The 22,609-nt window shown below is 40.8% G+C and overlaps 1 long non-coding RNA gene across 1 annotated transcript; it reads right to left on the minus strand.

The window, feature by feature from the left end:
* Window positions 1-19,471: 19,471 nt before the first annotated feature.
* On the minus strand, window positions 19,472-22,164 carry LOC137154220 (uncharacterized). Its single transcript, XR_010920164.1, has 3 exons — window positions 22,100-22,164; window positions 20,368-20,523; window positions 19,472-19,635 (listed from the first exon to the last, which is right to left on the minus strand). It is a non-coding gene; the product is annotated as an uncharacterized lncRNA (long non-coding RNA).
* Window positions 22,165-22,609: the final 445 nt, after the last annotated feature.

Below are 22,609 nucleotides of genomic sequence, written 5' to 3' on the forward strand. Positions count from 1 at the left end.
GCCATACGGACACAGTCTCATCACTGCCTGTTTATTTTTGAATGCCCCTCCTGCAAATGCTGAAAAGAGTGGAGTGCATTGTTATTCGTTTGCTACTCTGTCAGAGTGCAGCCAAAAAAAACTGAAGCAGCTATCTCATTTTGGGGTAGGACTGGTGGGGTGGAATAACTGGCTTTACCAAAGCCTCTGCAGGAATTCTGGCTAAGTGCAGGCTGGAGAGCAAGGCAAAGTCACCGCCATCAGATCGACTTATCTGGATCGACTGAACGGTCAGTGAAGACCTGCTCAGTCGATCCAGAAGTCGACGTTATTAATCCACCCCTGCAAGTGGCGTAGCGCTGCGTCGACGGGAATGCAGTTCCCGTCGGCGCAGTGCAGTGAAGACAGCGCACAGAAGAGAAGCACAGCAGTCGCCGAATCGCAGAGGTAAGTGTAGACCAAGCCCAAGTTTCAACAACTTTTAGCAGGGTGCAGCGTGCACTTTTCCCTTGCATCCTCCAGCTAAGCCCTGCTGGCTGGTGCCGCAAAAGGCGGATCCATGGAAGTGCTGGACAAGCACGGCCCTGCGTTCCCAAACCTGACTGTGGCTGGCTGGTCCCTGTGCTGAGGTGGAAGGGGAGGGAGGAGGCACCTGGCACCCTCTCTGTCTTGTACAATCACACAGAGCCAGCCACAAGCAGGCCCAGTGTGACTTACTGGAGAACTGGTTCAGACATATGCAGATAGTGTCAGATGTATAAAATCCTTGCTAAGTTCTAGATTTGGATATATAGACAGCTGGGAGCTTGGTAACGGCGTATGGAGCTCATTTGGTTTAAATCCATTTCAAGGGAATTGTGACTGAAAATTATACCTAATTTGCCAGCAATACAGGGTGCAGCCCAGAGAATCTCCTGAAAAGCCATTTCTAGCGCCACACCTACAAGAAGTGAGCAAGCAATTATAGTTATTTCTACTGAGATCTATAACAACAAATTCTTTACTTTCCCCTTCCGTAGACTAGCCTGTGCAGAGTATTTGTATCCTCTCTCTTCTACTTCTTCCCCTACACGTCCCTACTGTTCTATTACCTTGACCCATATTCTCCTTTATTTTGTCATGTCTGAAATTACATTGTCAGCACTGAGGCAGAGACCAGAGTTTCTTATCTGTATGGAAAAAGGGCGAGCATGTTTCCAGCATAAATAACAACAACAAAAAGAAGAGTGATTAATTCAGAGCACACTGTCGAATGTATAAAGGTTAGCAAGTGTAATGCCTGAGTGCCTACATGTTCAAGGACATTTACTTATGGCAAGGTTACTCAGGGACCTTTAAAGACCAAAAGATAAATGGGGATGGAGTCCTGATCACCTAAGCAAATAGAATTTAGGCTCCAGCTGCCCATCAGTAGTAAATAAGTACCTAAGTATAAATGGCAGTTTGTCAATGGAGTAAGTGGCCATTTTTCAAAGGCTTTATAGTATTTGGCTTTCAGACTCAAAAAGAATCAGTAAATCCAGTGAGCATCAAATATGTATCCTACTGCACCTGAGGGGCCTTTGGATGGGGTTTAATTTTGGTTAGATGAAGGGAGAACCAAGCATCTTTCCCCTACTGGGGTGATACATTCTCTGTAGTAGCCCCTGTCAACCAACCAGCTGTGAGACAGCACTTGGAAGGACCTCTGCCATTTCTGCTATTTGTGACCAGAAAAGGAGCTGAGCTGTAGGACTGATCCATCCCTGATTAGTCACCATGAAACGGGGAGTGGGTGGAGCAGCAAAAGATGCCAGAAGAGAAAGGAAGGGTGGAATGTGTGGAAACTACTTTATCGGTACCCCTGCTTCAGAAGCACTCCCTAACCATGGCCAGTTCTTTCTCTTTAAGCTCTTGTGGAAACCATCTGACCAGATCCATCACAAGCAGACTCTGGACTTCCTCAGAGAGACAAAAATACAATGCCAGTACTTTACTATCTGTGTACTGTATTCAGAATGTATAAACTGGATTCACAAAATAACCTCAATACACAACTCTGTACACAAATGCCAAGTACTTCCAGCTACAGACTAAGGCAACTACTGTTCATGACAAGTCACTGTACAAACATCACCACAGACCTGTGCATCAAAGCCATTAAACACTATCTTAAGCAAACTCCGCAAAGTTTTTATCATGACTCATTGAACATGTTTAACAATTAAATAGTTGGATTAGACTCAAACTTACTGAATCTAGCTAGGGGTTTGGAATAGGGAGATTAAAAATCACTCTTCTCTTGTCAGAGCAAACTTTTTTTTTTAAGAAAGGGCTTGTGTCTGACAGGTAAATGAGAATTAGACTTGATAGAAGCTTAAATGTCCTATTCAGTTCCTAAGCCTATACTTAAGGCAACTAATGGCTCCCCAGGCCTGGTGGGATGAATTTTCTTACCACTCTTTCTTAATTACACATGCACTGACAGAAGGGAATTGGTGTGATTCCAGTCTCTAGATTACATTAGCCCACAAACATGATAGAGAAGGCTCAAGCTTAACATGGACCAGAATCTGGTTAGGCTAGAGCACTGGTTCTCAACCAGCGGTACACATACCTGGGGGTACGCAGAGGTCTTCCAGAGGATACATCAACTCATCTAGATCAGTGTTTCTCAACCTGGGGGTCAACCCCCAATGAGATCATGGGATGGGTTTAGGGGGGTCAAAAGTGCAGGGACAGTGTTAGGGGGTGGCAGCCATGCCACAGGCAGCCTCACAAAGCTAAGTTACATGACCAGTGGGGCTTCAACTTCAGCTTCAGGGCTTGGGCTTCAGGGGTACAGTAGTCTGGAAAGGTTGAGAACCACTGGGCTAGACAAAGTGTGGGTCACAGAGGAGGAAAGATGTTAATGGACTGATATTGCCAATAGTTATGAGGGCAATGCTTTATAAGTTGAAGCAGCTCATCATTTTTGTTCAAAAGCATTTTTCAGTGAAAAAAATGGCCTTTTTTACTGAACAAAAATTGTTGGAAAATGTCAGTTTCATCAGAAATTTTCCATCTGTTTTTGAATGAGTAACAGAGAAACAAAAAATTGATTTTTTGTTCAGTTTTTCATTTCCCCCCTTTTTCTATTTTTGCAAATAGAGGGGGGTGGAAGGAGAGGGATTTCAAAAACCATTTGTTTTGTTTTGTTTTCAAAAACCCAAAATGTTTCACATTCTGATTCTGATTTTTCATTAAAAGGTTTCTGCAGAAGTTTTTTTTCCCAAAAAATGTACCGAACACTTTTAAGATTTTTCCATGAAAAACAATTGTCATTTTTCAATGAGTTCTATTGTACATTAATGACTTAGAGGAAAGCAATAAAATCTACCATCAACACCAATTTGTGGACCAGAAATAATACAGATAAAAGATCATTCAAAATGGCCTTGATACATTTGAGTCAGGAGTTTTAACTTGTACTCTACTTTTTTGCAGTGATGCACTGATTTTTCAGTAAACATGTATTTACTTTCCCTCTGGCCCTCCATCTCCAACCAGTATTCAGTCTTTATACAGTACTTTAGAACTTCAAAGCTCCGCACAGACATTAAGGAAAAGATTGCTACAATAATATTGTGGCAAAACTCTGTCTCTTGCCCCACATGCTGAATTGTAATCCTAATGATTTACCACAAATACATATAGGATTTTGATGGGAAGCACCCTAGACTGAGGCAGCTGGAGGCAACAATCTATTATTTATTATTGGTAAAGTTTCACTCTTTTAATGCTTATTAATAGGTCATGATATTTATGAACTTCACAATTATTTGCAATTGTCCAATGAATAGTTTAAGCAAACAAAATTCAGCCTAGGGTTGGTTCAGAACTGGTTGCTATTCGCTCCAAATGACTGTTGGTCTCATGGTATTATCTGTGGATGATTCTAAGCTTTATAAACCAAAATCCCATTTGTTAGTCATAGTTTTTCCTTAAACATTTCTAAGTGTTTGATAAATCTATTATATGAATAATAACCTAGCTTTTCAAATGGTCACGCGAGCAGCTTCATTATGAAGACTATTCATGATGCTTTTGCTTTCCAGGAGCATTCTTTTGAACAAACACTCACTCACTGGATTGTTCACAAGTAAAGGAACACAGCAAATACCAGAAAAGTTCCTCAATGACCTTTCTTCACAAGAATATTAGCAAAGACTTTTTAGCCATAGTTTCACAGCCGGGCTCCTTACTATGAATCAGCAGACTCTGATTGAATTCTCATGGCTATTGGCATCATAAAGATGATACTTTTAATTTTTAAGTGGGTTTTAAATTGAAGCTATGACTGTGTATCCCTCATGGCCGATCTATTAATCAGTTAGTAGGAGTTTTAAGAGCTTTTCAAGAGAATGAAAGAGGCTGCAGTCCTTGTTAAGCATCTTGGTCTGCACTTTGGCCACCACATGATGTAAATTACCCAAGAAAATCAAGGTAGTATGGTATCACTTACACAAAAATGGAAATATTGACTGGTTTATAAAGCTTAGAATCATTCACAGACAATACCATAAGACCTTATTACTCCTCTGTATGTTCCAAAAGAGGGCTTAACATTTCAGGGCATATAGTTCTTCTGAAATTTGGGACTGGGGTGTGTGTTGGGGGTCACTTGGCTAGTGGAAAGGAAGGCTGGTGGAGACCAGAGTGTGGCTGTGTTGTAACAAGTTGCTAAACTAAGGCTGCTTAATTCTCAAACACACAGTACATGCTTGTATGTTAGCTGGGATCATCCAGACAAGGACCTACCAGAGCAGACCTTTTCAAGGCATTCAGGGTTAGAGGACAAGGGTAGACACAACCTTTCACTGGTCTAGGTTGAGCCCCAAAATGTGACACCCACATCACTGTAGTAACTGAGCACCTCCCAAAATTAATTAAAAGAACTACATTTAACTAAGCACTCTCATGCCTGCCCACTTGCAGAAAGACCATTGTACATCTTGAAAGATACCGTGCTTTTTTTAATTCCTCCCAGCTTTCCTCTGTGGGCTCAATCCTACAAGGTGCTGAGAAATCTGGCCCCAATCCACATAAATACATACTTATCTTTAAACACATAAGTAGCACCAGTGAGTCAATGCCACTATGCACATCCTCAAGTGTTTTGTTCAATCAGTTCCCTCCAGGATTGAGCCCTAAGCATGGGTAAACTGTGAAAAGAATTATGAGGAAAAGCCAGGTCATGTAAATGGGGCTTGCAGATCGTTCTGAATGATGTGAAATCTATTCTCTGTCCTTTCTCTTGTGGGAGTTCCACAGGCTAGGTGTAGCTATGACAGTTCTGTCTCCTGCAACCCTAACCCTCTCCTTATTTTCACAGTTTCATGTGTTCAGTGGCTGTCGCTGTCATGGGACATCATGGGTGAGAGTAAAAGTTGATCCTTTCAGGGAGCCCATGGAGGGATATGAATATCAGGACGGTGACACTGATCTTGAGTGTGTAGTATCTGGGTGGACAGTGATCTGGGTGCATGCTGATCTTGTGATGCTGAGCCAGTGGGCTGCTGTATCTTATTTGGCTTCTTCCCCTGATAATGAGGAATCAATCAGGATTAAGATGACTACAGTACCATGTACTAAACTTCAGTGGAGACTGGTAAGTCATGGCAGTGGTAGCTTTTAAAGAATTTGTATTTTGACAACAGGTAAAGTTGCTTTAAGTGTTTCTTCCCTGCTTGTTATTTCTCGTTTCATACTAGAATATGAGGCATCCATTTTGGATCTGCATGTTTGGGCTGAGTTTTTTCACTGGCAGCAACATGATTGTTATCATGTGATGTCAGATAGATCAGACTATAAATTCTGCACAATTTAGGTTATTTCATTTTAGTTTCTCTCTGGGCCCCACTGGACCATTCTTAAGTGTTGCCTCTTAACTATAGTCTCTTTTTTTATAAATACTCTCATCTTTCTCATTCCCCTATATCACCTCTCTTGCTAAATCCTGTTGCTTCCAGAAGGTCAGCACATAAAGGGAAGAAGATGTCATCATCATCTTGACTTGTTCTGTTGAATCCCTTCACTGGCTTCCTGCCTCTTACACCTCTCTTTCAAGTCCTACACACATCCCTGCTTTCATTTTCACCACTCCTAAGGTGGGTGACCTACTAATAACCAACCCAGGATGCCAAGCTTTTAGAGATCAGAAATGCAGACTTGTATGTGTGCACACATGAACGGTCCTGTTATTCTTGCTACTGACTCCAGATAAGACTGAAATTGGCAAGAATCCTTTTGTCTCTGTTACATTCATGTTCAGGCCCCTTCTGACTCACAAGAATGAAGCTGGACACAGAACAAAAAATTGGCTAACTGATAGGTCTCAAAATGTAATTGTGAACAGGGAATCATCATCAAGCGGGTGTGTTTCCAGGGGTCTCACAGGGATTGTCTCTTGGCCATACACTATTTAACATTTTTATCAATGATCTGGAAGAAAATATATCACTGATACAGTTTACAGAAGACTCATAAATTGTGGGGAGTAGTAAATAATGATTCAGAGTGATCTAGATTGTTTGGTAAACTGGGTGCAAGCAAACAATATGTGTTTTAATATGGCTTAACGTAAATGTATACATCTAGGAACAAAGAACATAGGCCATACTTACAGGATGCGGGACTCTATCCTGGGAAGCAATGACTCTGAAAAAGTTTTGGGGATTGTGACGGATAATCAGCTGAACATGATCTCCCAGTGCAATGCAGTGGCCAAAAGAGTTAATGAGATCCTGTGATGCACAAACAGGGGAATCTCAAGTAAGAGTAGAGAGGTTATGTTACCTCTGTATTTGGCACTGGAGCGACTGCTGCTGGAATACTATTTACAGTTCTGGGGCCCACAATTCAAAAAGGATATTGATAAATTGGACAGGAGTCATAGAAGAGCCATGAGAATGATTAAAAGATTAGAAAACATAATGTATAGTGATAGACTCAAAGAGCTCAATCTATTTATCTTAATAAAGAGAATCTTGGTCTATAAGTGTCTACATAAGGAATAAGTATTTAATATATGGCTCTTTAATCTAGCAGAAAAAGCATAACATTATCCAATGGCTGGAAGTTGAAGCTAGACAAATTCAGACTGGAAATAAAGTTAACAGTGAGAGTAATTAACCACTGGAACAATTTACCAAAGGTCATGGTGGATTCTCCATCCCTGACAATTTTTAAATCAAGATTGAATGTTTTTCTAAATGGTATGTTCTTGGAATTATTTTGGGGAAGTTTTCTGAATCAGAAAAACCATACTTATCTAATACTGGAAACTTCCTATTTACAAAATTTTTCTAAAAAGCCACACACACACATATTTTCTTTTATTCAATAAATAAAAAAATACTACTGCGTATGAATTTTTCAAATCAATACTAAACTTTTTTTTAAAAAGCTATGAAAAAAGTAATCTATTTCTCTTTGGGAATTATTACCAGGCAAGGTGATGCTCTGCTGGATACTTGTAAAGCTTTTCAATGCAATAAATATTGTTGATATAATTTCACTGACATACGGATCAGGATAAAATAGCTAGTTCATAGCCCAGTTGCTTGAAATAGATTAGAGTATGAACAGCTATGAGAAGTGGGAAATAAAACAAGCACTTATAAAACTTCCTGCCAGTATATCTAGTTCACTAAAAGAAGAGTTGATTGAAAACATACAATGAGGTTTTACAGCAGAGGAAAGATTGTTATCTTACACAAAGTCCAACATGTAAAAGAAAAAAATATAACCATTTTAACAAGGTATAAATATTTATTAGACTCAAGATAATAGCCTGGAAATAAAATCATTTTCTAACAAAATTCATTATTTATTAAACATGTCACCCAAGCATCAGAACATAAGGTGACCAAGAAGCGGTCTAGTATGTAAAATGGTACCAACAGAGCATTCCAAGCAGCCTCCTTATATTGTGATTGATCAAAGCCAAGCCTTGTGCGTGGATTGCCATTGCTGGTGTCCTACTGCTCACCCGCATTGTTAGCACGTGTAAAAACTGAGATTGCCATTTCACCATAAAGTGTGAGGAAGATGTCCATGAATGTAATCCATGTCAACTTTTAATGGCCATCTTTTTGGGCGGGAGCTCTCTCTCACTTTATATCAAAGGTTCCAAAACTGGGGAGTGCTGTCGCATCCAATAAGAAATTAATTCTTGCCTACCTTCTCTTCAGAACAATGCTAAGTGATGTGCTCCTTGAACACACTGGACTGACAAAGACCTGGGCAAAAAGAGAGAAGGATCAGACACTAAGCATTTAATATCAATGGAGGCAAAAGCAAGCAGACTCTATTGTCAGTACCAAACTTACTGGGGGGTGTATACTTACCCTTGGGGTCTTATCCAATACCCATTGAAGTCAATGGAAAGACTCTGATTTCAATGGGGATTGGATCAGTCCCTAAGTGAAGATGAAGATTTTCCTTTCTGACTCCCAACAACCCACCTAGCTCATCCTCAGCAACCTGTTTGGCTGACCATCATTGTCAATTTTTTCTTCCAAAAGGGGAATCTCATTTCTCATTGATTTCCTGTAGCTGGCATCTTGAAATACTAAACATAACTCAGAGTCCTCTGCCTTGAATATAGCAATGCGTCAAAGGAAACATCCATCACAGAATATTGTAGACTGAAGTTGTTTGTAGCACATGGCAGAATAGAAACCAGGAGATGCATTTTGGGGAAACCCAGAATGAATGAACTCCACAACCAAATAGCAACTCAAGGCTGTCCTGTTGGTAAGGGACCATGATAAGACTTATTTTCCAGCAGTGCCCTATTAAGTGTGGTGCAGTAGGTGGCTGTCCCCTATGAAGAGAGAGAAGCTGAATCCTTATATATCTGGCAGATCATATCCACCCTTTCAGCTTCTTGGAGCTGCTGGAGCTTTGTTTTCACAAAGTGGATCTGTTAGAAACAGATGGGGCAGGATCACTGAAAGGGAAAGGATAAGCAATTCTCTGTATTTCACTCTTGTTCAACTACATTCCTAATATGTGGGTTACAGCTGTGGTAAGAGGGGCCTATGTTCCAAGGCTTTTACAACATAAAACCTTGGGCAATAGTTTCAAAAGTGTCTGTGTCACTTAGGAACCCAAATCACATTGAAAATGTTACCCTTCCTATTTTAAATATAAAGTTATAAACCCCTCAGTGAATACTCCCTTCTTCACAAACAAAACAGAACAGTATGAAGGATTTTGGATTCCCTAACTTCTGATCCCCAATCACTGACTAACAGTGATATGCAAGTGACAAGGTTATTGGTGTGGCTCAAATTCAACAAGTTCGACCTCAGTAGCGGAGGTTGTGCAGCTTTGTGCCAAGATCTGACTACACTAGATCAGGCTCTTTATCAAGCTCTTCTGAAGAAAGAACAAAGGGGGGAGAAGTAGGAGAACTGGAAGGCAATAGCAGACTATACTATCTATCAGAACTTTTTGTAGAAGGAATGCCTCCAACCTTCAAAGCTGTAGATTAGGATAAAAAAAATCATACTGGATTGCTCTGCCTTTTGGCATCGCTGCAACTTTTAGGGACATAAACAACTGAGCAAAGAAGAAAACTAAACTAAGGAACAAATAAGAGGCAAATTCTTTATTCTATTGAGTATGTCCAATGACAAGTCTAGTCTGCTCATCAGCCAGGTCACCCCCTTATTTGGTTAATTAGAGGCATCACGTTCCCTGTACGCTCCACAGCAGCGCCTTCCAGCAAACTGGATGCTTTATACTGATTCTGGTAACTGATGCAGGTGTCCTGTATTACTCTTCCCCTTGATCTCCTGAGGGAATTTGTTTGGGTCTTAATTCCCTAAGCAGACATTGCCGTCTGGGGGACTGGCACTTTTTGGGTTCTGATGGGTCATGCCACCCATCACAGTCATCTATGCATTTGTTATGGCAGACCTCACTAGGTGGCTCTGTTAGACTAGGGCCTGGTGTACACTGCTGCGCTGGGTCGATGGGAGATATGCAAGCTATGTACTGTAGAATGCGTATTTCCTGTTGACCTACTTACGCTCCTTTACCACAGGGTCTTCACTGCACTGCGCCAACGGGAAGTGCCCACCGGTGACACGGCATTACTCTTTTCCAGGGCGGAGGGGTGGAGTTACTGCATCAAACAGAGAGCATTTCCAGGATCGATTGAGCGGGTCTTCCCTGGTCACTCAATTGAGCTCGTTGTGTCGATCCATGGAGCCTGACGCAGCGGAATCAATACAGACATACCCATAGCCAGTTTTCCCAAGAGTTTGAACTTGCTTGCACACTAAGAAAAGAATTTGGAAGACTATCTTGTTAGTTTGGGGTTGTGCAATGCTGTTTGTGGAGGCAGCTTCAGGAGAGTGGGAGAGAGCAGTAGAAGAGTTTGCTGTATACTTGGGCTATGATTTGAGTCAATTCTTGAGGCAGATTTGCTTGTTGGGAACTGGGCATTGGTGTTGGGCTGAGATTTCTCTTTCACCTAGCTAGCTAGATACTTTAACAGCCCATGGTAACATAGCTTCCACAAAAATTGTGCTGCTCTGTCCTTTCCATGTACAACGGCTCCAAAACCCTTTTCACCTCTTCTGAATATGCAGAGCAGGAATTTGTATAAATTACTACTTACAGTTTTAGGTTAATTTATTCTGGAAAACAGCCACATGATGCCACAAAGTGTATAGCTTCACCCTCTCCTCTCCCAGCCAAAACAAAAATGTGAGGATGACTGAAGATGCAGAGTTCACACTGAGGTGCTACCTGGAGGATGGGGAGCATATGACGCCTGTTGTCCCTCCCAAGCTTTTCATCTCATTTATAGAGGAGATGTCAGGAACTAGCTAGGGGAATGAAACAGGGAAGAAAGGAAAAGCAAATTTTGTCAAATTTTTTCATCATATCCTGGCTGTGCATTGAGATGATTAAAAATAATTACCCACATATATTTGCTTTCCAGAGCATGCCTGAAAATAGTTTAAAGAGACAGAAGGTTATGCTGACATGATGTTGACTAATATAATTTATTTTAATAATTAAAATATGAAATTAGGCAGGATCAGAACAAGTGAAAAATAATTAAAGCAGCTGAATATCACTTATAATGAAAACATGTCAAATAATGTCAGACTGAGCAACATTACTGAAATGCTCATATCTGGAAACGAATATTCTAAGCCAAATTCATTCCTTCTCAGATGCAGACTGACAAGGAAACGTGGCTTTTAGGGCCCCTTTTTCCTTCTCTGGCTTTTTTATCCAGTGTAAAGGGGCTGGAGTGGGAATGAAGATCTCACCCCTTGATTCAAGAAAATGCTTGTGCTTAAGTCCATCCCTATTCAGGAAACAACTTAAACATGTGCATGTGGTTAAGTACCCTTCCTAAATATAGATGGGTTCTGAATTGGGGTCAAAGTCCATACACTGCTATTTGCAGTCAAAAAAGTATGAAGTCAGTGTTTAGGCTCTGAAGCCACCTTCTCAAACATTTGAGGATTTTCATGGAACAGTGGCACAGCCATTGGCTCTGAGGAGTTTAGCTTGACCAACTACTGAGCAGATCAAATAGTTTTTTGATAAGCAGGGCCAAAACCCTAGGGACTGACATGAACAAATGAACTCTGGCTGGATAAAAAGAACTCTCTTTTTCCAGAGGGGAGGCACTTGTTCGGTTTGTTGTTCAGGGATACCAAACTGACACAGGCACCTGCTGGGGTGTCCAAAGAAGCTAGGCCTGGCTAGGTCACTATCACAGGAGCCAATAGTCGCCCTTGGGTCAGGGCCCTCTGGCCTAGCGGCCGGGGTCAATAACTGTGCTGCTCACAGCACTGTCTCTCAAGCAGGGTGGGGCAAGTAAACAGTCTATAGCGGTGATAGGGGTTGGTGCACTTCCATAGCCTGATGCTCAGATACAGGGTTTCTGTCTCCCCAGGGGTAAGGAGACACAGACCTGCCCGACTCCATTGCCTCCCAGCCAAGGCCCTGTCTGTGACAGGAGTGGTCACCACTCTGGTCAGTGGGGATCCCATCACAACACACTGACCTATCTCAAGCGGGAGATATCACTCACCCCATCCCTCTGGGCCACTTCCTACTGTGCCTCAGGACACTGTCATCCTCGGGACCTTCCGGTTCCCTGGCGCAGGCAACTCCTTGGGTGTCTGGCTTGGGGCAATCAACAGAGGGCAGCGGGTTTCCATCCGGGTCTCCATCTGGGTCTCTGGGTCTCTCAGTTGGGGGCTGAAGTGGCTCCTGGTTCGAAGCTTCCACCACACGTTCTCCCTCCTCGTTGGTAAGCCGGAAATGAGCTGGGCTGCTCCTTTTTATCCTAGGGCAGTAGTCAGAGCATGCCCAGCAATGTCTGGGGGGCAGGATTTCCACCACCCACAGAGTATAGTTAACTCTTTCAGTGCAGGGTAAGCCTGCCCCATCACACTTGGTTTTAAGATTCCCAAAGGAAAGAACTGCAGGTGCCAAACTCGGTCAGACCTGCTAGGTAAGCATAGTCAGTACAAAGGATATGTAGCCCAGGGACTAAAAGTGGGAGAATTGCAAAATTCTATACTGGGGCAGGTAAAGGCATGAGGCTGGACATCTGAGGGGAGCACTCAGAGAGACTGGGCAGGGTGGAGACAGAGGTGCAGTAAACCTAGTAATCTGGATTTATCCCTGTGCTACTTCATAAACCTTTTATTTATTCATTATTAACAAGTTTAGAAAGCACAACTGTTCAAAAAAAGTTTTAATTATGAGGCCAGATAAACAGAGCAGCAAATCAAATTTGATTTGTCAGTATAAATACAAAACTAAATCTCAGCGCTTTGAGCTGAAGCAATATTGAGGTTTAGAATATTAATATTTGTTTATATGGTGACTTTACTACAGCTAACACTGAATAAGCAAGAGTACTGCAGGTGTTTACAGTCAGCAGCTATGAGTAAGAGGCTTGATTCTCCACTGCCTGGCTCTTTTTGTAATCATGTACATCTGTGCAAAGTGAATATAAATGATGTGCTTGACTTTAGAAGTTAAGAGCCTGATACCAGACTCACTGGGTAAAAATCTATGGCCTGTGTTATGTAGGAGTCAGATTAAATGATCATAATGGTCCCTTCTGGCTTTAAGAAAAAAAAAAACTATGAAAACCCTATCAAACAAGATTGGTAGCATTTTTACACTCATTGCTCTCAGGATGGAGAGCAGTAGAGAATCAGGTATATTAGTGTTTTGGTTTTTGTTGGTTGTTGTTGTTGCCGTGTGTGTTTTTTCCCCTTTTCCCATTAAAGATCTGACTGGAGTGATTAGATTTACACTGTCAGTGGCCACAGAATTCAATCCAAAATAGCGATGTGTGGTTTAGAAAACCCAGTCCTATCAAAATTCAGTTCCATTCTTTGAACTGTTGGGGTCAAATTTGCCCTTGAACACTTGCATGTTAACTTCAATGAGTGGTTTCTCCTTAACACTGCTGAGTGCAGAATTTGGCTTTTTGTGCTTCGATGTCTGAACTGAACTTTTAAGGCTTGAGCCGCTACCAAGATTACAATAGCAGCAATTCCTTTTTAATAGGAAGTGCAAAAGTCAAAGTATCTCAAATAAATTTGTTCTGCACATTAGATGGAAATCGTCTGTAAACATGTTGAATAGTATCGGCCTGAGCAAAACAAACAGAATTAAGCTTTTTTCAGCCTGGGTATTTCCAACTAAGCAAATTGCCCAATAAGTCTTCTGAAACATGTATAATTTGCATAACCAAGAGATGGCAGCACTCCATCAACCATGCATTTGCTGCATTCATTTGAAATGTAATTATGCGCCTGTAGGCACTCAATGTATGAACAATACTATCAGCACTGAAAACAATGGATAAACATAGTAACTGGAACTAGGCCCAACTTTTAAAAGCATCTTTTTCCCTTACAAAGACCTGTAACAAGGAAATTCGTTCACCAGCAACGTTAATTACCTATCAGCCTGTACTCAGAACAGGGACAGGATTGCCAAGTAACCTTCATGACACCAGAAGATATACTTTCTCAAAACGTATTTCCAAGATTAAATGTGATTTAACTCCACTTTCCCAATGACATAATATTTACATATCAAATTACTGTATTTGCATCCTGGTATTCAGAATGCTAGAGCAGCCCTCAGCAACAGGGGAGTTCAATCCCTGGAAATGATCTGGAAGATCTGGGCACATTACTTAAGACCTAATTCTGTAAGGTTCTGAGCACCTGTTGAGTGTCTTCTGACAGGCTGACTTTGAAAGGAGTTAAGAGTGCTCAGCATCTTGAAGAGACATTCAGCACCTCACAGTATCAGGCCTTACCATGTGCCTTTGCTAACAGAGACAGTGAAAAGATTTCCCCATTTTGGATACCATTATCTTTCTATAAAAGTCTAGAGAATCTATAGAAAAGCCATAAAATCTGTTTAAAAGAGAAAGAGAACAGTACAGAATCATCTTCCCCAATAGGATGGGCACAGATGTCAGTTATCCAGACAAGAACAGAATATAATGTTGCCAATAAAAAGGAGGGAAAGCGAAAGTCAAACAGAAGTTGAAAGGGAGAGGAGTGTTTTAAGACACTGAATGTTCTTTTTGCTGATCTATTAGTTTATCATCATGCACTGTATGACACTAATAACAGAGAGCTGGAAACAAGGACCAATGCAGAACATGAAAGAGTTAAAGTAACAATTTTCACATATTTTTTCCTCCCCTTAAAGATTTATTTTCTATTTGGCAGCAGTCAGAGAGAGAATATAAACTTGGTTTATAATCTAGAAGAAAGCTCAGAGAAGAAAGGCACAACCACAGACCACGTTCACATGGTAAAATACAGTTACAGTCATCATTAGTGTTGGTTTCATTATTGATTGTAAAGAAATTATCCAACCTATTTAGCCTATTTTTCAGTTTGGGAATCTTTCCTAGCCTGATCCTGATTTCTGCCTAGTTATTTGTCAGTCATTGCAGAATAATTTATGCAAACAAATTTCAGCCTATAGGCAGTTCATTAATTCTTCAATTTAACAATTTGCCATTTGCTAAGAGAAAGAGTACACAAGCATGTGTGCATGAGAGAGAGAGAGAGACTGGTCATCTAAATCATATGGTATTGTTTCCATTTTCTAATTGCATGACTGCAAATTGTTCATCAGGAGAATAATGAATAGCTAATGATGAGAACAGAGTGTAGCAAAGATCGAATGCATTTATAGTCTGAATTGCTAAAATTAATGAAACTTTTGGGATTCACAAACATTTTCACAAATGACAGCCACCAGAATTCTCATAAGCAAAAGAGTAACATGTCCACAAGTTGGTGGAATGAACTCACCACACATTTATAAAAATATTTGCAATTCATTTTTTGTATTATTTTACAAGCTCTAATCATGATTCCTACCAACAAGACCTAATTATCCTCTCAGCTGATATTGTATCAATAGGAAACTATTCAACAAACAAGAGCAGTACCGCATAAATGCCTCCTAATGACTATTTATATCTGAAACTTAAAGAAGCCAATATCTACTGCGGAACTATTTTATTTTAACAGACCAGTTTTGCTTGATTTACGATAAAAGTATGCAGAGTCATGTCTGAAACCCATGTAGCTATATCTGTGATCACCAGAAGCTGTTTATATACTGTAAATATATTGGTGATTGTCAAGCTGAAAAAAACATCAACAAGCCTATTACAACCATGCCTGACACAAAGGGTCCACTGTCTCTTCATCTTTAGCCACTCTACATGAAGTTAAGATACAGGGACCAGGACACTACTAGGTTGCTGGTGAACAAGAGGTTAACTTCAGCTCAACTTCTCCCTTCCCATGTGCTCAAAGGAAAGGGTAAGAGAGAGGCTGCTTGGGAGACAGGGGACAGAATGCCTTTGAAAAGGTTAGACTGCTCAATCATGGCTCATTAGGATTGGGTTGAATACCAAACTAAGGATTTTTTTCTGTTTGCCTTCTGATTTTGTTAACTTACTTTATATCTCTTTTTTATAAACACAGATCCTTGAGGAAAAGCCTCAGTACAACTGGGGTTTTTAATGCTCAGTCAGTCTGCTAACTAAAGCAATTCAAGAGTTGCCACACAGCCAGCAAGAATCAAATAATTTGCAACCTATGTTACTATATTTCTGCCTATTTGAATCCTGCACAAATAATCTCTCCCCAATTATGGTGAAAAGAAACTGTTAATGATTTGGACTTGACCCTCCACATACTCTGTAATGCATCACTCCCAATGCCACCTCTACTCCATCATCACATCAGTTGTTTTAAATCTGAAAGGGAGGGCTTGGTAGACAAATTGATTGGAGACCAAGAAGAGAATTCATTGGTCATGATATTCATTTCCCTTTTACCCCAATGCAACCCTGCTGATGTTTTGTCTTTGAAATGAATAGTTTGCACTAGTGTAAGTGAGAGCTGATTTTACCCATTTTCTTTCAGGTTTCACACGTTTTCAGATGTTGGAAGTAGAATGGCTTGTGTTCTATTCTCTGCATCTATGACCCTCCCAGGGTACAGATTCACATTCTACCTTGGTATGTTAGAACTCCATTTCCCTGCAATGTCAATGTGCATTACTTCTGAAGTAAGCCTGTACTGCTCTATGTACTTGATCACAAAGCCCATGGGACTACGGGATGTGGAGCATTGGCAGGATCAGGCCCAAGTTCAGGGAACCACTGTGATTAGAGGCTCCAATTCAAAATCTAAACGTAGTGTCATTAAAGGATTTTGTGCCTTGAACTTCGCTCCTTTGGTTCAACTGTGTGTGGTCCCCTCAAAACCTCTGACAGACTAGCAAATCCAAAATCCAAAGAGCTCCGTGTCAGATATGTACAAACCTTTGTGCTGCTTGTAATGACTTTACTAAATAACACTTATCATTTCTGTTCAAAGCACTTTACAGCTGTTATCTGATTACTCATAAGAGACTCACCAAGGAAGCCAGTGTTTTCTGAAGGCAGAAAGGCTGGCTGAAGACTAGAGAGGGAGTCAGAGATGAGACTGGGACTCTGGGCTTACTGATTCTCAGTCCTGAGCTTCACAGGTAGACCACATTTTCTCATAAAAAATACAACATGCTGCATACAACATTGATACATTTCAGGAGAGTCCATCAGAAAGAAAATCTACATCTTAGCTAAAAAATTAATTATTTCATGCACCTTTATTTTATTCCCACTTTTAAAATGAGCATCTGGCTTTGATTCTCTTCTCACTTGAACCAGATTGACTCCAGTGTAACTCTAGTGGATTTCACTTCTGATTTACATCAGCGTGAGGGGAGAATCAGGCTAGCTGTTGAAATATGTCCGGACTTAAGCATTGTTTCTGAAAGTGTGACCGTGTTCTTCAAACTGTTTTTTTTAAGAACTTTTCCAGCAATAATAATTTCTCTGTTGAAGATGCAATTACAATGTCCACTTTCTCATTTATCCCTGCTGTTTTTAGTTATGCCCTGAATGATTTTCTTCAGATGATAGGCAAGTGCTTTTTCTTATTTTTGAAAACTCAAGCTAGCACATTTTAAAAGCTTTATTTTGCTGCCCTTCTCAATTAAACAGTCAATCAAACTTAGAAAGAAAAGTCATTATAAGCAGACAGTTCTTGACACAGAAGACAAATATACATCGGTGGCATAGTTATTTTATACTACCTTGTAGAAAAAAATAGACTGTATATTCAAAAAGTGACTATTAAAGGTTTTAATCACAGATGTGTGGCTCATTCTTTTCATAAGAAATAGTGATGGCAACACAGGTTTCAGCAGTTTTGCGTAGTGACAGTCCAGTTTGGCCAATGTACATGGCAGAGGGGCATTGCTGGCACATATTACATTAGTAGATGTGCAGATGAATGAGCTCCTTATGGTGTGGCTTATGTGGTTAGGACTTGTGATGGTGTCACTAGAGTCGATGTGTGGACAGAGCTGGCACAGGGTTTGTTGCAGGAATAGGTTCCTGTGTTAGTGTTCTTGTTGTATGGCATATGGTTGCTGGTGAGTATTTGCTTCAGGTTGGGGAGCTGTCTGTAAACAAGGATAGGTCTGCCTCCCAGGGCTTGAGTGAGTGAGGGATCATCTGCTAGGATATGTATCTTAGGCCAAACCAGACTATCACTACACAAAAGAATAAATGGACACAAATCAGACATAAAAAATGGTAACATCCATAAACCGGTTGGAGAGCACTTCAGTCTCCCAGGACACTCTGTAGATGACTTGAAAGGTGCCATACTTCTACAAAAAAAAACTTCAAAAACAGACTTCAGTGAGAAACTGCAGAGCTGGAACTCATATGCAAACTTGACACAATCAAACTGGCTCTGAATAGGGACTTGGAGTCGCTGTTCACACATTCTCCCCTTCTAATCAATGGTTGTGAATAGGCCTCATCTACTCTAACTGAATGGACTTTGCTAACACCTACTCTCCCCATTGTTGTTCTTTACCCTTGGATGTATGTATATCTTCCCCCGCACACACACACCCTCTGATGAAGTTGCAGCCCATGAAAGCTTATGCCTGCAGAAATTACATTTGTTAGTCTTCAAAATGCCACAGGACTCTCATTTTTGCTGTATACAGACTAACACAGCCACCCCTCTGAATTATTAACAGTGTATTGCTGTTGCCCACTTCTGCAGCAGGTGAGGAATGGTACTGAGAAGTTTGTTCAAAAGAAACAAACATTCAGTACAGAACATTTTAAAATGACAGTGCAATAAGATCAATGATGATTGTTTTGTTCCATTATGTTCACGCTTCCATTTCAGCCAAGAAAAAATTTCAATTCATCAAGCCTTATGCCAAAGAAATGAATTCAAAGGGATTATAGGTAACCATTTCTTAGCACCCAGTTTATCAGAAGAGAACTCATATCTAGTCAGATGCTTCACAGTCACTTAAATTCATGCCAGAAAGCATAGGGCTAATATTACCAGAAATAAATGCTGGCCCAAACTTTACCTCATGTCTAAAATTACAGGAAGCAGGTCCACTTACTACAGTGAGCACCATTCATCGCCTTTTGCTTTTTCTTGAAGTGCAAGGCTCCAATGGCCCTTTTCTCCTCTTGGGTGCACAAATTAATTCTGCTGCATGTAATAAGCTCCAGTGTTATGTGAAGGGATACAGATGACCTTGTATATATTTGCTAGATTGAAATACTCCAAGCAACTGAACAATTTCTCCTACATGTAGATTGGTAGGTACATTACTCTGAATCTAACTCTTTCCATCTACAGAATCAGAATCTCCATTTATTATTTGTTCAGTATCTTTTCAGTGGATGACAAATTAATTGGAACACTTGAAGTGTGTATTATAAAGAACTGGAAAAAAATGTATTTTGAATTATAATGACTTAAACAGAAATGTTTGTTTAAAAAAAAAAAAAAAAAAAAAAACTACTCAGTTTTGTTACTCAAAGCCCAGACAAAATTAAAGATCATTCCAAAGAGAGAAGTGGGTGGGTGGGTGTGCGCATGCATTCATGGGCAATCTTTTTATTTTCTAGATTAGTAGTGCAATTCTTCCAGAGTTTTGCTCCATCCAGCATGCACTGCATTGGTGATGTCATCAGCCCCAGTGATCATATACCTGGACCAGGGAAATCAATTCATGAAGAAAAGCCAATTCTATTTTTATTCAACCGTCAGCAACACTCTGAAGTTTTCAGTATTCATATTTTATAGTTTTTAGTCTTATTTTTAACCTATAGAAAAACATAGACAGCCACTAAATGATGAATGTAACATCCAAGCCAAGCTGCAAGCTTGGTTAGTAACTATAGGACAAAGCGTCTTCAAATCTACCATGGACAGGGCATTCCAGACAACTTATTTCTTCCTCTGTTTCTAAAGTGACTGTTCTAAAACTATTTTAAAGAGATTCTATTTCTAGAAAGTTTTCTTCCTCAGATTCTTTAGTTTCCACCCGGCACTTCTGCTTTGGATTTCTTTCCCATAAGCAGCCCTGCTATGTTGTAAATTTCATGAAATCATAAATAATCATGGCATGTATTCTTGGTTGATGATGGGAAAAATTTGTGAAACCTAAGTAGAAACAATAGTTATGAATGAATGTATAGTACTGAGTGCAAAACATACTGTGTCATGTACAAAATGTATAGTACCGTGTGCACTGCGCTAAAGTGCTGGGTGCAAAACCTTGAGTGCCGAGCGCACAGAGCAGGAAAACAAAGCCACCTTATAGGTTGAACAGTCAGAATATAAGACTTTGGGTAACCCAACAAGATGTTGTCCTGCCAGATGGCAGCCCGTGTTTTCCTATCACTTTGAACCAAGAGAGAAAAAAATCAAGAGGCCTTACCTGCTCTGATGTTCCTGAACTCATGCATCCATTCCCATTCCTGTCATCTGTTCCAGTCTCAGTCATTGCCTGCTGTGGTTCCCATTGTCTGTTCCTGTCATCATTCCCTATGGATCCAGTCCTGTGTTCACCTGCAGTCCTGTGTGCTGTCCAACCCTTTTCGAGAATGCCCAAAGGGCATCAGTTATGAAACGTTAATTGTTCTTGTTTCTATCTTTTCCCCCTCCCTTAAGACACTGTGTGGTTTGGATCCCCGGGCTTTAGGCCCATCAGGTAACTGGTCTGTTTCGCCTTGTTAAATAAACTGTTATTCTTTTATCTTAAATGGTTTATAGTTTCTTTATGTGAGTCTGCGGACAATAGATGCCGCTAGGGACAAACCTCCAAGGATCCTGAATATAAATTTGGAGCTGCTGCTGGACAAGCTTAGAGGGATAAGCCCACCAGTTCTGTATCTCTATATCTCTATCCTCAACCACTCTCCCTGCCTGTCTGGTAACAGCTACTCTGTTCAGCTGTTCATTGAGTTCAACTTTACCAAGTCTGTGTTTGTATCATGCTCCTGGGATGGACGCAAGATTGTTTTAAACATTTTGTCACACAAACTCCCTTGGGGTTGACTTCACTGATTATTATTTAAAAGAAAGAAACAAAAAAACCAAAAAAAAAGATCAACTGGAAAACCAGTTAGTGACCTCTCCCCCCCCCCCCCCCACTCCACATCATTTGCCCTTAATCAGAGGAGGACTGTTTCATGGAAAGGGAGGGTGTTTTAGGATTAGGCAGTTTAATAATAGGCAAATCTCCCTTTCCAGGGTCTAAATGGTTGTGAAGTTTAAAGGAGGGTTGAAATTTCTGAAGAGTTCACTGTTTTGGGACACTCGTGTGTGTATATCATATGTACAGTCACTCCTAGCATACTGGTGAGATGTGTAGAGTTGCCCTCAGTAATCTTTTGTCAGCACGGATTGGAAGTCTCACGGTTGTTCTCCCAAAATTTTGGTCCAAATACACAGAAATTGGGGGAGTTCAACTGAATTTTTCCAGTCCATTTTTATTAGATTTGCACCATCTTGGCTACATCCAAATTAGTTCTGGAAAACAGGCCTGTTTAGGGTTGGATCCAAAGACCATAACAAAAACTGGAGGAGAACATTTGAAACTAGGAATTTGAAGTTGATCTCCAAGATTCAAGAGATGTTTGGGGCCTCTTGGAATCCTATCAATGTACCTTTTAGAATACAGAGTGTGATTCAAATGTACATAATGTAGACTTAATTTAAGAACAAATAGAATTTATTAAGAATTTTTTTTAAGATTCACTAAAGAAAAATGAGAAGACTTTTTTCTTAGGAATGTGACAGGGTTCACTCACCGTACTGGCACCTCCTGCTGGCGGTCTTGGGGATTAGCACCATAAGTTGGTACACCCTCTGCCGATGTGCCTTGTCTGGCATCACATCTGCTTTTCGACCCATGTCACAGCATCTTCTTCATGACGTGGCTCTCTGGCCATGTCACCATCTGTGTTCCCTCTTTCTGGGGGTTAGTACCGCAGTCCAAGTATCAACATACTTCCCAAGTGGAGTGGGGGGTACCCATGCCCACCCACTATTCCAGATTCTGATCCAGGAACCCTGTAGATGGCACCCACATGCTGTGTCCCCTCCAATTCCTCACTACATTTCCCTGGGCCACTTCCCCATAGCCCCAGCACCTGCTTTGCCCTTACCTCAGGGCTTCCAGGCATTTCTCTGTCCAAAGTACTGGCACGCCTTCCTCTTGCTAGGAGCCCCAATCTTCCTTCTTTGAGCTCCAGACAGCTACTAACCCTGCTCTGCCCTGCAACTCTTCTTATATGGGCCTGCTGGGCCCTGATTGGCTGCTCCATGCAGCCTTTCTCTGATTGCCTGCCACTTGCGCAGCCTCCTGAGGCTGCTTTTAACCTTTTATATGCCAGTGTGTGGCAGATGCCCTGTCACAAGGAAAATATTTAAAATGCACATAGCAGAGAGGCAGAACCATATCAGAATATTTGTATCCAAAGTTTGGATTCTAAACCCTCCCAGAATTCAGGGAGCTCAGATTTAAGTGTTGGTTTGAAACTATCTATAAATACAGGGCTGGATTCTCTTCTCATTTATTCTTGTTTTATACCAGTGTAATACTATTTGGCTTCAATAGAGTTACTCCTGATTTACCCAAATTTAAGGCCTAATCTGCAGTTCCTAGTCAATGAGAC

The sequence above is a fragment of the Emydura macquarii genome, unplaced genomic scaffold (assembly GCF_026122565.2).
Source record: "Emydura macquarii macquarii isolate MOO-44397 ecotype Brisbane River unplaced genomic scaffold, CSIRO-AGI_Emac_v2 contig_1253, whole genome shotgun sequence".
Taxonomy (NCBI): domain Eukaryota; kingdom Metazoa; phylum Chordata; order Testudines; family Chelidae; genus Emydura; species Emydura macquarii.